Raw genomic sequence first — 12625 nt, 5'->3', positions numbered from 1 at the left:
AAAATAGATGTATAAACCAACCTCACAACTGAGCCCCCATGGATTATACTGAAGAGAATATCGCTTGAGAAATGAATGTCCATCACCTAATTCAAAATTATTATTATCAAAATACGATTTTGATTCTTTTCTCTTTAAACAAAGGCTCATTTTTTTTTTATTTTTTATTTTTTGAACCTTTTCACTTAACCCCCACCACACCCTCACCCCATAGACTCGTGTACCGAATGGATCACACGCCTCCCACTTATGAGAGAAGAGAATCCCATGATGGTCTTAAAATATTTCTAAGAAATAAGAACATTTTATTACCTCCAGAGATCACCAAGGAATATACTTTTATGTTTTTCATATATCAATAAAAAATTGAGCTGCGCCCACAACCGAAACCCGCATCATAGTCGGTCAACACAAACTACAAAATGATGAATCATCCTCGTGTGTTATGCATGAGCATCTTTTATGGGTATCAAAATTCATGAAGAACTTGTTATTATGTCTCATCACTATCCACATGAAAGCGACAGTGATTCCGTCACATAGACGTCAACCAGAGTGGCGGTCATGTGGGGTGCGGTTGCTTTTTTTTTTTTGTCGGTCTGTTGAGCATCGCCAGGGTGATGGTATTAAGAGATTTTAGAATTGGGCTCGAGTCCAATCCACCAATTTGAATGGGCTTGAGTCGAGGATTGCCCAAAAATAACAAAAAAACCTGAAACAATCCCAATCCACCAATTTGAATGGGCTTGAGTCGAGGATTGCCCAAAAATAACAAAAAAACCTGAAACAATCCCAATCCACCAATTTGAATGGGCTTGAGTCGAGGATTGCCCAAAAATAACAAAAAAACCTGAAACAATCCCAATCCAATCCCCCAATTTGAATGGACTATACTCCCGCCAACCCCCCGCGGGTGGGCAGGTAGGCTCAGCCCTTCCTGTAACGAGTTCTGATCGGGACGATCCAGTCGTATACAAAGGTCCAAGTCCGCGCACGCTGCTCCCATCTCCACCCTGTTCGCTTCGCCCACCGAGTCTCTTCATTCCTCCCGTACTGCTTCCCGGCAAACGCTCTCGCCATTTTATTCCAAAATCGTAAGGAATCATACTATATCTCTCGGCAATCTCCTTTTCCTCCTGTCGACGCCGGACTTCGAGTTCCATCGAAACCACTCGCTTCCTTTCCTTTTCTCGAGTATCTTTCCTCAGGTATTTAGTTTCTTTAGCGTCTGGTGCCGATTCGTTGTAGGGCTTGTTCCTAGGGTTTGATACAATTAGGTTTCTGAGGACGACGAGATGGCCTTAGATTTCTTGTATGTGATCTTGCCCGTCTCGTTTCCTTTGTTGTGTCTTGTCAGATACGGCGAATCGACTGTGGAGGATGTTCGCAGACCGGCAATTCTGCAAATGGGATACGATCGATCCGAAATCTTTCGCCCCGCTTATCTCGATCTACGTTGCTGCCTTGTGCACAGGGGTCATCGGATCCGCCATAACCGAGCAGCTTTGTAAGGTTGGTCTTTCTTTCTTGAAGAATCCACGACATCTGATTATTTCTTTTGTAATGAAGCCCTTTTTCTTTTTCCTTCCTTCTTTTGTCGGCCTTGTCCTTCATATGAAGTTTCGATTTTTCATCCTTGTGATGATCATTGATTTGAGACGGTTAAATTATTATCATCACTATGTTTCTTAATTTGCCAATAATTGTATGATAGAACCAATCTTAACTACCTAATAATTTCCTGACTGTCACATTTTTTGCACAAATTATTCACAATAATCTCAAGTAAAAAATTTCCAATTTAGATTGTTTTGTATGGTACCTTTGCGAATGCGAAAGTGAAAAAAGAAAGAGCATTATAAACTGACAGGTTCTGCTGATCATTTGCCAATTTCTTAATCTGATTTGTTGCTAATTCTCATCGTTCGCTAGCCCTTCCGTCCTTCTTCAATGACGTACAAATCCCAATCTCTGTTTCCCCAGTTAGGAGGAAGACACATGTCTAGGCAAGTCAGTAGTGGTAATTATACAACTCTTTCCCGCATTTGTTTAACACAAAAGCTTGACAACTTGTATTCCGACAAGTTAGCAACAGTTTTGAACTTTGATATCTGGAGTTTCCATAGGCACAGCCATTTTGCACAGTAACAGAAAAACACTAACATAATTTTTATTTACTTAGTATTTCATTCTGATTTTTGTTATCTACATGATTCAATGTGAATCCACAGCTTTTTCTTGGTACAAGACTGAATTTGTTGAGGCAGAAAACCAGAGATTATTGATCCACATTTCATTTGTTTGCACGCAAGTTTTTTCAACTATCATAAAAATAGTCAACCTAAGGAAGGTCAATTTGGACTTCTGAGTATATGTTGTCGTTTGATATATTTCTCAATTGAAGAGGCAAAGATATCATGCTTCCTTGAACTTGAGAGACTATGTGCTGGTTTGGTTTTCAGTTAAGTCAAATCTTGGTTGTTCGAGGTGGAAGTCGATATGGATCCAATCTTATCTTTTTTTTTTGAGTTGACCTCAAATCAAATTTCACCAATCCAATCCAACTCTATAAAATTGTGTCGGGGTACTCTCGAGATCGTTTTTCCCGATGCTTGAGTCAATAAGTTGATCAAACATATCATGAGTTCAAGGTTGTGTGTTGGGACATATACTTCGGGGGTCATTTTTACCTTCATTTGTTCGTGGGAATGTGGTACGTAGATCTCTAATGAAATGTCGTCGACTCATGCCAAGTTCAGGATGATGCAATGCTTTGACACGTGGTAAGGATTAGTCGGCGGGGAGTGACTGGTTGGCAGGATATAATGGATTCGCAAGTGTTATTGTGTCGATCATGCAACACCAAGGCCGGGAGTGATTGGTTGGCAGGATATAATGGATTCGCCAAGTGTTATTGTGTCAATCATGCAACACCAAGGTGTCAACCACGTGGTCTCAAAGAGTGGGCCACGTAGCGTCGAGAAGTTGATCTTGTGACATGGAGGTGTCGGTCATGTGGCGTCGAGGAGTCGATCGTGACGCTAAGGTGTCGCTAAGGTGTCGGTCACGTGACGCTAAGGTGTCGGTCACGTGACGCTAAGGTGTCGACCAAGTCATATCACACTTATCACTTGCCCCCCCACTCCTTGAGCTATGTCATAAAGTGGTGTTGGGTTGAGGGGTGCCACTTGGGTGCCAATGACCTGGCCCATTAATGTTTGATGGTCGAGTCTCTCGGGCAATAGTGCCTCGTGGGTCGACACGATTATGCACAGTGCTCTATAGGCTGACAAGGTCCCGCTTGGTGGATCGACATGGTTGTGTGTGGTGGCGCTCGGTGGGCTGATATGGTTGCGCGTGGTGGTGCTTGATGGGCTGGCATGATTGTATGTGGTGGCACTCGGTGGGCCTAACACGATCTCATGTGGTGACACTCGATGTGCCGATATGGTCATGTATAGTGGTGCTTGGTGGGCTGACAAGGCCGTATACCATGAGGCCGTATACCATGGTATTTGAGGGTCGACACAATTATGCATAATGGCGCTTAGTGGATTGACATGGTCGAGCATGGTGCTTGAGAGGCTAACATAGTTATAGGCGATGATCTGTATAGGGTTCGGGTTTGACGATCCATCGACTCGATACAACCTTTTAAATGGAAGTTTTGACGGAAAAGAAAATTCCCTCTAGGAAACAAGCACGAAACTAAAAAGAAAACAACATCTATTGCTTATAAAGCTAAAGTGCTCACTACAAGACTAAAGCAACGAAATTAAAAGTACGTAAAGACTAATAGGCATATAGGGCACTGGTTGTCTTTGGACATCACCCGAGTGCTCTTAGCATATTGCAGATCAGTATCAATTTCGGTCTCTTCCTCTCTTGTTGATGAAACCTCTCTTCTTTTACTAGCTACTTTGGTTCGGTCTTTCTCTTCCTGACAATTACAATTTCGGGCATGATGTGGTGATTTGCTTCTTATCGTGGCTTTAGGAAGGTTGCTGACGTTTGGGTGATAACTTTGTAGAAGAACCTTGGTGGTTGAAGACCGTTAAGATAGCCATTAATGACAACGGATGGTGTTGGGTCAGCAACCATCCTGACCTCCTCATTGAACTTTCTCATGTAGCTCTCCAACAATTCTTTCTCTTCTTGAGATATGGCCGGGAGAGAAGTTGCGAGGTTTTAGGGGAGCTTGTAGTTGACAAAATTGAGTTTAAATTCCTTCGCTAACTGGTCGAATGAGGAGATAGACTCAAGTGGGAGCTTGGCAAGTCACTCCTGTGTTATGCCTCTTAGAGTCATAGGAAAGTTTGACACACAAGGGATTCCGTGGTTTCATAAAGCGTTATCTATGAGGTGAAAGCTGATATATGCTTTGATAGGTTTGACTTCCTGTCATATAAGTCTAGGGCCGATAACTAGAATCACTGGGGAATAAGCTCCTCATTTGTATCCTTTATGAAGGGAGATTGCAAGTATAGTTCAACTTTTGGCTGCTTTCCCTTTCCCTGTCTTGTTTCCTTGTGGATGTCTTCCAACCTTTAATCCATTTTGTTGAGTTAGACCTAAACACCCAACGGGAGTGTGGTCAACTGGGCGACTAACTCATTTTGAGTCTCTGGCTCTAGTGGGAGTTGATAATTTGGGCAAGTTGAGGGGAGTGTGCCTCTGGGGTGTATCGCTCCGAAGGGGTTAAGACTCAGCCGCAAGTCTGGGAACTAGGATATGTGATGGAGCTAGAGCTAAGAATGGAGTAAATGGGGTAAGGGACTATGGTATGAACTATCCTAGTCAGGGCTTGTACTTGTTGGGTAAGTAGGTGCGGATGATGCAGGTTAGTGAGGAGGAAGTGGTTGGTTAGTAGTTGAGTCTTGGAATTATTGGTGATAGAGTAGAGGATCTATAATCTGAAAAGTGGGAGGAACTGGTTCGATTGTTGACATCGACTATCTAAAACTTGAAAGTAGCGAGATTGGATGATTCAGAGTAGGGGTGTTTGGCACTATCAGACTTGGCTTATTCGGACCTGGGTCCTTAAGGGTTCAGTTGAGATTGTTCGATGGAGGTTTTATGAGACATCATGGTCGGCCCTCTTAGTGCCAAACTGTTTAGTCAAATTTTGATTGTCCAAGATAGAAGCTGATTCAATTCTAACATGATATTTTCTTAAGTGGACCTTAAGTCAAGCTTTATTAATTCGATTTGAACCCTATAAAATTACATCGCGGCACTTCAAATAATGCTTCTATGATGCTTGTATAAAATTACAGGTTAGATGGACTCTAAGTTGAAGGTTGTGTATTACTAGTTATATGTGTCTTGTAAGTCGATCACGTGAGTGATGACACGTATGATACGCTACGCAATCTTTTTATTTATTTATTATTATTATTGATATTTTTTCACTTTATATTATATATATTGTGATGTCAATGAATATGTGTAATGAGAATTAGATCGTAATTAGATCGTGATAATGAAACCGATTCGCCTTTAAACATAACCCCTAAATAATCTCGGTCGATGATATCGTAATGCGACGTAGTGGCCTAGTATGTTCGTATTCGATGAGTCAAGTGAATTATTATAAAGATGATAATTCAAAAGGAGTTCTAGCAGGTATGACTCACAGACAGTTCGATATTGGGCCTAGAGGGTCATATATATATGGTAGACATTGCGACGAGTAGAGGTTCAGATATGAGATATCCGTCGGACCCCATATCTTATTGGATATCCAATAGGCCCATGAATTATTGGATTCTACGGATGAAATCCAATAAGAGCTAATGAGAGATTATTGGATAGAGATCCACTAATCTAAGAGGTTTGGGTAGTTGGATGAAGATCCGATACCAATAGAGCAGGATCTGAGTATTTTATCATTTTATATTATTTATTGTATGAATATATTGTGATGTTCATGGATATGTGCAATGAGAATCGGATCGTGATGAGATCACGATAATGAGACTGATTCACCTTTAAACATAAATTCCTAAACCACTAAATTGTTTTGTTGTAGAATGAGGGATTAAGTCCAAAGGACCAGCAAGATTAGCACTATAAACTACCTCAAAAGGACTCTTACCAATACTATGATGCATAGAACGATTGTAGGCAAACTCAATTTGTGGAACAATGACATCCCATTGCTTAATATTCTTGCCAACATAGCTTCTAAGCAAATTTCCCAAGCTTCAGTTTGTTACCTCAGTTTGCCCATCGGTTTGTGGATGATGCGAGTTGCTGAAATTCAAAGAAGTACCCAACTTCCTCCAAAGAGTTCTCTAAAAATGACTAACAAATTTTGAATCTCGATCAGAAACCATAGTTCTTAGAATACCATGCAATTTAATAGTCTCCTTAAAATATAAATCAGCAATATGAGATGCATCATTTGATTTATTGCATGGAACAAAGTGAGACATTTTTGAAAATATGTCAACAACAACCATGATAGAATCCTTGTTCCTTTGAGTTCTTGGCAGTCCCAAAACGAAATCAAGACTCACATCCTCCCATGGAGCATTTGGCACTGGCAATGGAGTGTACAAACCAGAATTTTGACTTCTTATTTTTGACAAATGACACAATCGACATTGCTTCACATGTTTATCCACATCTCTGAACATTTTAGGCCAGTAGAAATTTGATTGAACAAGAGCTAGAGTCTTGTCCCTACCGAAATGTCCTCCCAAAACACCACCATGAGCTTCAGCTAGAATTACTTGTCTCAAAGAACAAGATAGAACACACAAAGCATTAGCTCGAAAAAGAAAACCATCAAAAATAAAAAAATTATTGAAAGGAACTTGATTTACAATTCTGCCATATCGAGCCGAAATCCACATCATTCTTATATAGATCTTTGAATGTTTCAAATTCAACCACTTTGATTTCCATTGCTGATAATAAAGAATGCTTTCTGCTCAATGCGTCAGCAACTACATTTTGAACACCAGATTTGTGCTTGATTGTAAAGTTGTAAGATTGTAAAAACTCCACCCAGGTTGCATGCCTCTTGTTTAGCTTGTGCTGGTGATTAATAAACTTTAATGCTTCATGATCAGAATATAGAACAAATGGCTTGGCAAGAAGATATTGACTCCAATGAGACAAAGCTCAATAAATCGCATAAAACTCCTTATCATAAGTAGAGTATTTCTTTCTCGTATCATTCAGCTTTTCACTAAAATATGCAATGGGCTTTCCGTCTTGACTCAAAACAGAACCAATTCCCACATTAGATGCATCACATTCAACTTCAAACACATTATCAAAATTTGGTAGAACTAAGATAGGAGCTTCAGTAACTTTTCTTTTCAAAAGCTCAAAAGCATCGTTAGCCTCACTAGTCCATTTGAATTTATCACATTTCAGACATTCGGTGATTGGAGCGACAATAGAGCTGAAACCCTTGATAAATCTTCTGTAAAACGAAGTTAAGCCATGGAAACTCCTCACATCATGCAGCGAAGCAGGTGTTGGCCAACTGAGAATAGCCTCTACCTTACTTTGATCCATCATGATTCCATCTTTTGAAACAACATACCCCAGAAACACCACACTAGAAGTAAAGAAATCACACTTCTTTAGATTAGCATAAAGCTTTTGATACCTCAAAATAAGAAAGATCTCTTTCAGATGATTCATATGCTCCTCTTCGCTCTTTGTTGTACACCAATATATTGTCAAAATAAACTACAACAAATATTCCAATGCATGGCTTAAGTATGTAATTCATAAATCTCATGAAGGTGCTAGGAGCATTAGATAGCCCAAATGGCATAACTAACCATTCATATAAGCCTTCTCTAGTTTTAAATGTTGTTTTCCACTCATCTCCGGGCCTCATTCTTATTTGGTGATAGCCACTCCTCAAATCAATTTTTGAAAAAATATAAGCACCACACAATTGATCAATTAAATCATCTAACCTTGGAACAGGAAAGCGATAATCCACTGTGATTTTGTTGATGGTGCGACTGTCCAAGCACATTCTCCAAGAACCATCCTTCTTAGGCACTAACAAGGCTATAACCGCACAAGGACTCATGCTTTCCCGGATTAACCATTTTTTCACCAATTCATCAACTTGCCTTTGAAGTTCTTCATGCTCATTTAGACTCATTCTATATGCTGCCTTATTAGGTAGAACAGCCCCCGAAATAAGACCAATGTGATGCTGGATATCTCTCAAGAGTGGAAGGTCATGTGGAATCTCTTCTGGTATAACATCTTCAAACTCTACCAAGATTTGTTTCATGATTTCTGGTGTCTCCTTATATTGTTCATTTTCTTCTACTACTAGTAGAGCTATAACATGACCACCCTTATCTAATTCATCTTTGCATTCACCATAGGACATAAAAGCGCTAACTTTCTTTTTTGGTGCACTGATTTCGGATGGTTGTAATGGAGCTAAAATAATCTTCTTTTCATTCACCTTAAAAGAATAAGTATGTTTGTAGCCGTCATACAACACCCTTCTATCATAATGCCAAGGTCTTCCCAACAGCAAATGACAAGCATCCATAGGAGCAACATCACACCATACTTCATCTTTATAATATTTGCCAATAGAAAATGAAGCTAAACATCTTTTAGTTACATTGATGTCATTTCCTTTTTGCAGCCAACATAACTAGTATGGATGTGGATGAGGGATGGTGTCCAACTTTAGCTTCTGTACCATCTCCAAAGATACCACATTCTCAAAGCTACCACTGTCGATGATCACCAAACATACTTTGCCAAGAGAAGTGCATTTAGTGTGAAACACATTTTTTCTCACCCAACTTTCATCGTCGGCCACATATGACACTTGTAAACTACGTTGCAATACAATAGACAAACCATGATCAGCATAAGTAATCTCTTCCTCATTATCATCGTATTTTGGTTCGTCATCAGTTTCATCTTTTTCTTCATCACTATGATATTCAACCAAAGTTACAATCCTCCTATTTGGACAATATGATGCGATATGCCCAAAACCATGACATTTAAAGCATTTTCGGCTACTTGGGGTAGAAGAATTAAGTGTTTTTTTACTATCAGCAGATTCTTCACCCTTTTCTTGCACCTTCGATATCACCTTGCTTTGAACAGTAGGCTTGAAACTTCCTCCTTTTGTATATCCTTCTTTTGAGTCATACCGAAAACTTTTTTCAAACTTCTGTTGCTTTTCAACTTTTAATGCCAACTTGCTCACATCATTTAAAGACCAATATGGCTGTAGCTGAACAACTTTAGCAATCTCATACTTCATACCTCCTAAGTATCTTGCAATTGTTTGCTCTTCTGGTTCCACAAGCTCTCCTTTTAACATCAAATTATCAAATTCTGCAGTGTACTCCTCCACACTAAGATCGGGTAAATATTTTCTCTTCAGCTCCCTTTTCATTTTCTCCCATGTAACTATCTTACTCTTACCCTCACACGTTCTCTTTGTTTCTTCAGATTTTCCCACCAAAAAGATGCATTCCGCTTGAGTTTGAGGACCACAAGTTTGACCTTCTTTTGTTCTGGTGGTTCATGAAAATCGAAAATTCTTTCTACTGTATTAAGCCAATCGATAAAGTCATCAACATTCATTTTACCTTCAAATTCTAGAATATCAAATCTGGGGTTATATTTATTCTGCCACTCGTCTTGGACTTCATTTCTTCTCCGACATCTTCTCGACTCCCTTGGAAGATGAGGTGTATCATCATCAAAAGAAAACTCTCGAGCGTCATTTTCATGCTGGTTGTGTCTACTTTGAAGTTCATCGATTATTTCATTTTTTACTTATAGGCTATGCAGCAATTTTCGTAGCTGCAGCCTCAACGACTCAGCGTTATCTTCATGGTCTCTACTTTCACCAACTATATCTTTTCTATTCCGCCTTGCTGATCTCTAGTCTTTAGCTCTGATACCAAACTGATACCCGGGAGGGTAAAAATGTAGAATGGATTTCGGACGAACACCAATAGAAGTTGTTCAGATAGAAAATGTCACAGAAGGCAAGTAACGAACTCTTGAAGAAACTTCGGTAAAACGAAAAATAGCTTACCACCAAGTTTAAAATCAAAAGCGATACAGAAAGATCACCACCCTAGTGATAATAAACAAGGATACAGAACTGAAAGAAAAAGACTCACCACTTAAGGACACATCCAAGAGATACCGAGTTCAAAGAGCACTCCAAGAGAGCTTCTGCCAATATCCTCAGTTTTCTAAAGTCTTTCCTAAGCCCTAATCCCCAAAATAAATACTAGTGCATGAAATAACCCTTCATGCATAGGAAATTTCGAAATTAAGTGCTTTACAGCTGCCAACCAACTCTATTAATGTATTCCTTAGCCATGAAGAAAAGTACCATGATTCAGCTTTACAACTGCCAACCAACTCCATTAATGTATTCCTTTGTAAAGGGAATAAATATGCTGATGAGCTGTCTTATCTGAGTAGGCTAATTGAAGATTATGTAGCAATATTGTTGGCTGAAAAAAATATCATATTATCAGTATGGTCCATATGAATAGATTGTAACAAATTAGACACTCTCGTGTCAAAACCTTTCTCACTTCTAAGATTGTAATTAGGATTCCAATGAGTATATATACACAAAGTCGACATTTAAAAAACCTTTGAATGAAATATCAAATAAGCCATTGAATTATTGGATCATATAGATGAAATATAATAAAAGCCAATGAGAGATTATTGAATAGAGATCCATTAATCTAAGAGACTTTAGTTGGATAGAGATATAATACCCAATATGACATGATCCATTAGGGTTATGTTGATAATATTGACTTCTGAGAAATTATTCTCTTATACTTTCTTACTTTCTTGCTTCGAAGATTGCAATTGTGAGAAACCGTTCTACTCATGTTTCTTATAAGAGTGCAATCAAATCTACAATGGGTATAAAGTTTTACGAGAAACTCTTCTCTATACCTTTCTTGCTTCGCGATCACAACTAGAGCTCCCATGAGTATATATACATGCCATGTCAACCTATGAGAAATTATTCTTCCCACCTTTCTTTCTTTAGATTGTGATTAAAGCACCCATTTATTACACAAACAAAATCGACTTTTGAGAAATAATTCTCTCCAAAATTTTTACTTATAATATCACAAACAAAATTTCTGTGAGTATATCCACACACAAAATTAATTTACGAGAAACCATTATATCTACATCCATTTATTTTTTAAATCGCAATCAAAGCACCCATAAGTATATATATGCACACAAAGTTGACTTATAAATAAGAATCATTCTCTATAGCTCTTTTGCTTGGAAGATCATAATCAAGACTATTTATAAGTATATATTCACACATAATGGGCTTGAGAAGAGTCATTCTCCCTATATTTCTTGCTTAGGAGATTGTCATTAGAGATCCACGAGTATATATATACGAAAAGTCAGCTTCTAAGAAATTTTCTCCAAACCTTTCTCACTTCCAAGAATGTAATTAGGATTTTAATGAGTATATATGAACAAAATCGATATTTAAAAAACCATTGAATGGATATGAGATATCCATCGGATCCCTTATTTTATTAGATATAAATAAGCTATTAAATTATTGGATCATATGAATGAGATCCAATAAGAATTAATGAGAGATTATTAGATAGAGTTATACTAATCTAAGTGACTTGAGTAGTTGGATGGAGATTCAATACTCAGTAGGATAGGATCCATTAGGGTTAAGTTAACAACACTGACTTATTAGAAATTATTCTCTTAAACTTTCTTGCTTTTGTGATCATAGTTATGTCGCTTATATATATATATATATATATAAAGTCAAATTATAAGAATCTGTTTCCTCTATCTTTCTTGCTTTCAAGATTGCAACTGTGCGAAACCCTTCTACTGATGTTTCTTATTTCCAAGATTGCAATCAAATCTATCATGAGTATAAAGTTTTATGAGAAACTCTTCTTTATACCTATCTTGCTTGGAGATCACAAGTAGAGCTCTCATGAGTTTATATACATGCCATGTCGACCCATGAGAAATTATTCTCGCCATTTTTCTTTCTTTTGATTGTGATTAAAGCATCGCTTTATTACACAAACAAAATGGACTTTTGAGAAATGATTCTCTCTAAAATTTTTACTTATAATATCACAAACAAAGTTTCTGTAAGTATATCTACACACAAAATTAATTTATGAGAAACCATTATATCTACATCCATTTATTTTTCAAATCGCAATCAAAGCACCCATAAGTATATATATGCACACAAAGTTAACTTATTAATAAGAATCATTCTCTACATCTCTTTTGCTTGGAAGATCATAATCAAAACTATTTATAAGTATATATTCACACATAATGGGCTTGAGAAGAGTTATTCTTCCTATATTTCTTGTTTACGAGATTGTCATTAGAGATCCCACGAGTATATATATACGAAAAGTCAGCTTCTAAGAAATTTTCTCCAAACCTTTCTTGCTTCCAAGAATGTAATTAGGATTTTAATGAGTATATATGCACAAAATCGATATTTAAAAAACCATTGAATGGATATGAGATATCCGTCGGATCCCTTATTTTATTAGATATAAAGAAGCTATTAAATTATTAGATCATATGGATG

Source organism: Musa acuminata, chromosome BXJ2-3 (assembly GCF_036884655.1).
Source record: "Musa acuminata AAA Group cultivar baxijiao chromosome BXJ2-3, Cavendish_Baxijiao_AAA, whole genome shotgun sequence".
Classification (NCBI taxonomy): domain Eukaryota; kingdom Viridiplantae; phylum Streptophyta; class Magnoliopsida; order Zingiberales; family Musaceae; genus Musa; species Musa acuminata.
The sequence above is the reverse complement of the archived record's forward strand: the minus strand, read 5'-3'. Positions refer to the sequence as shown.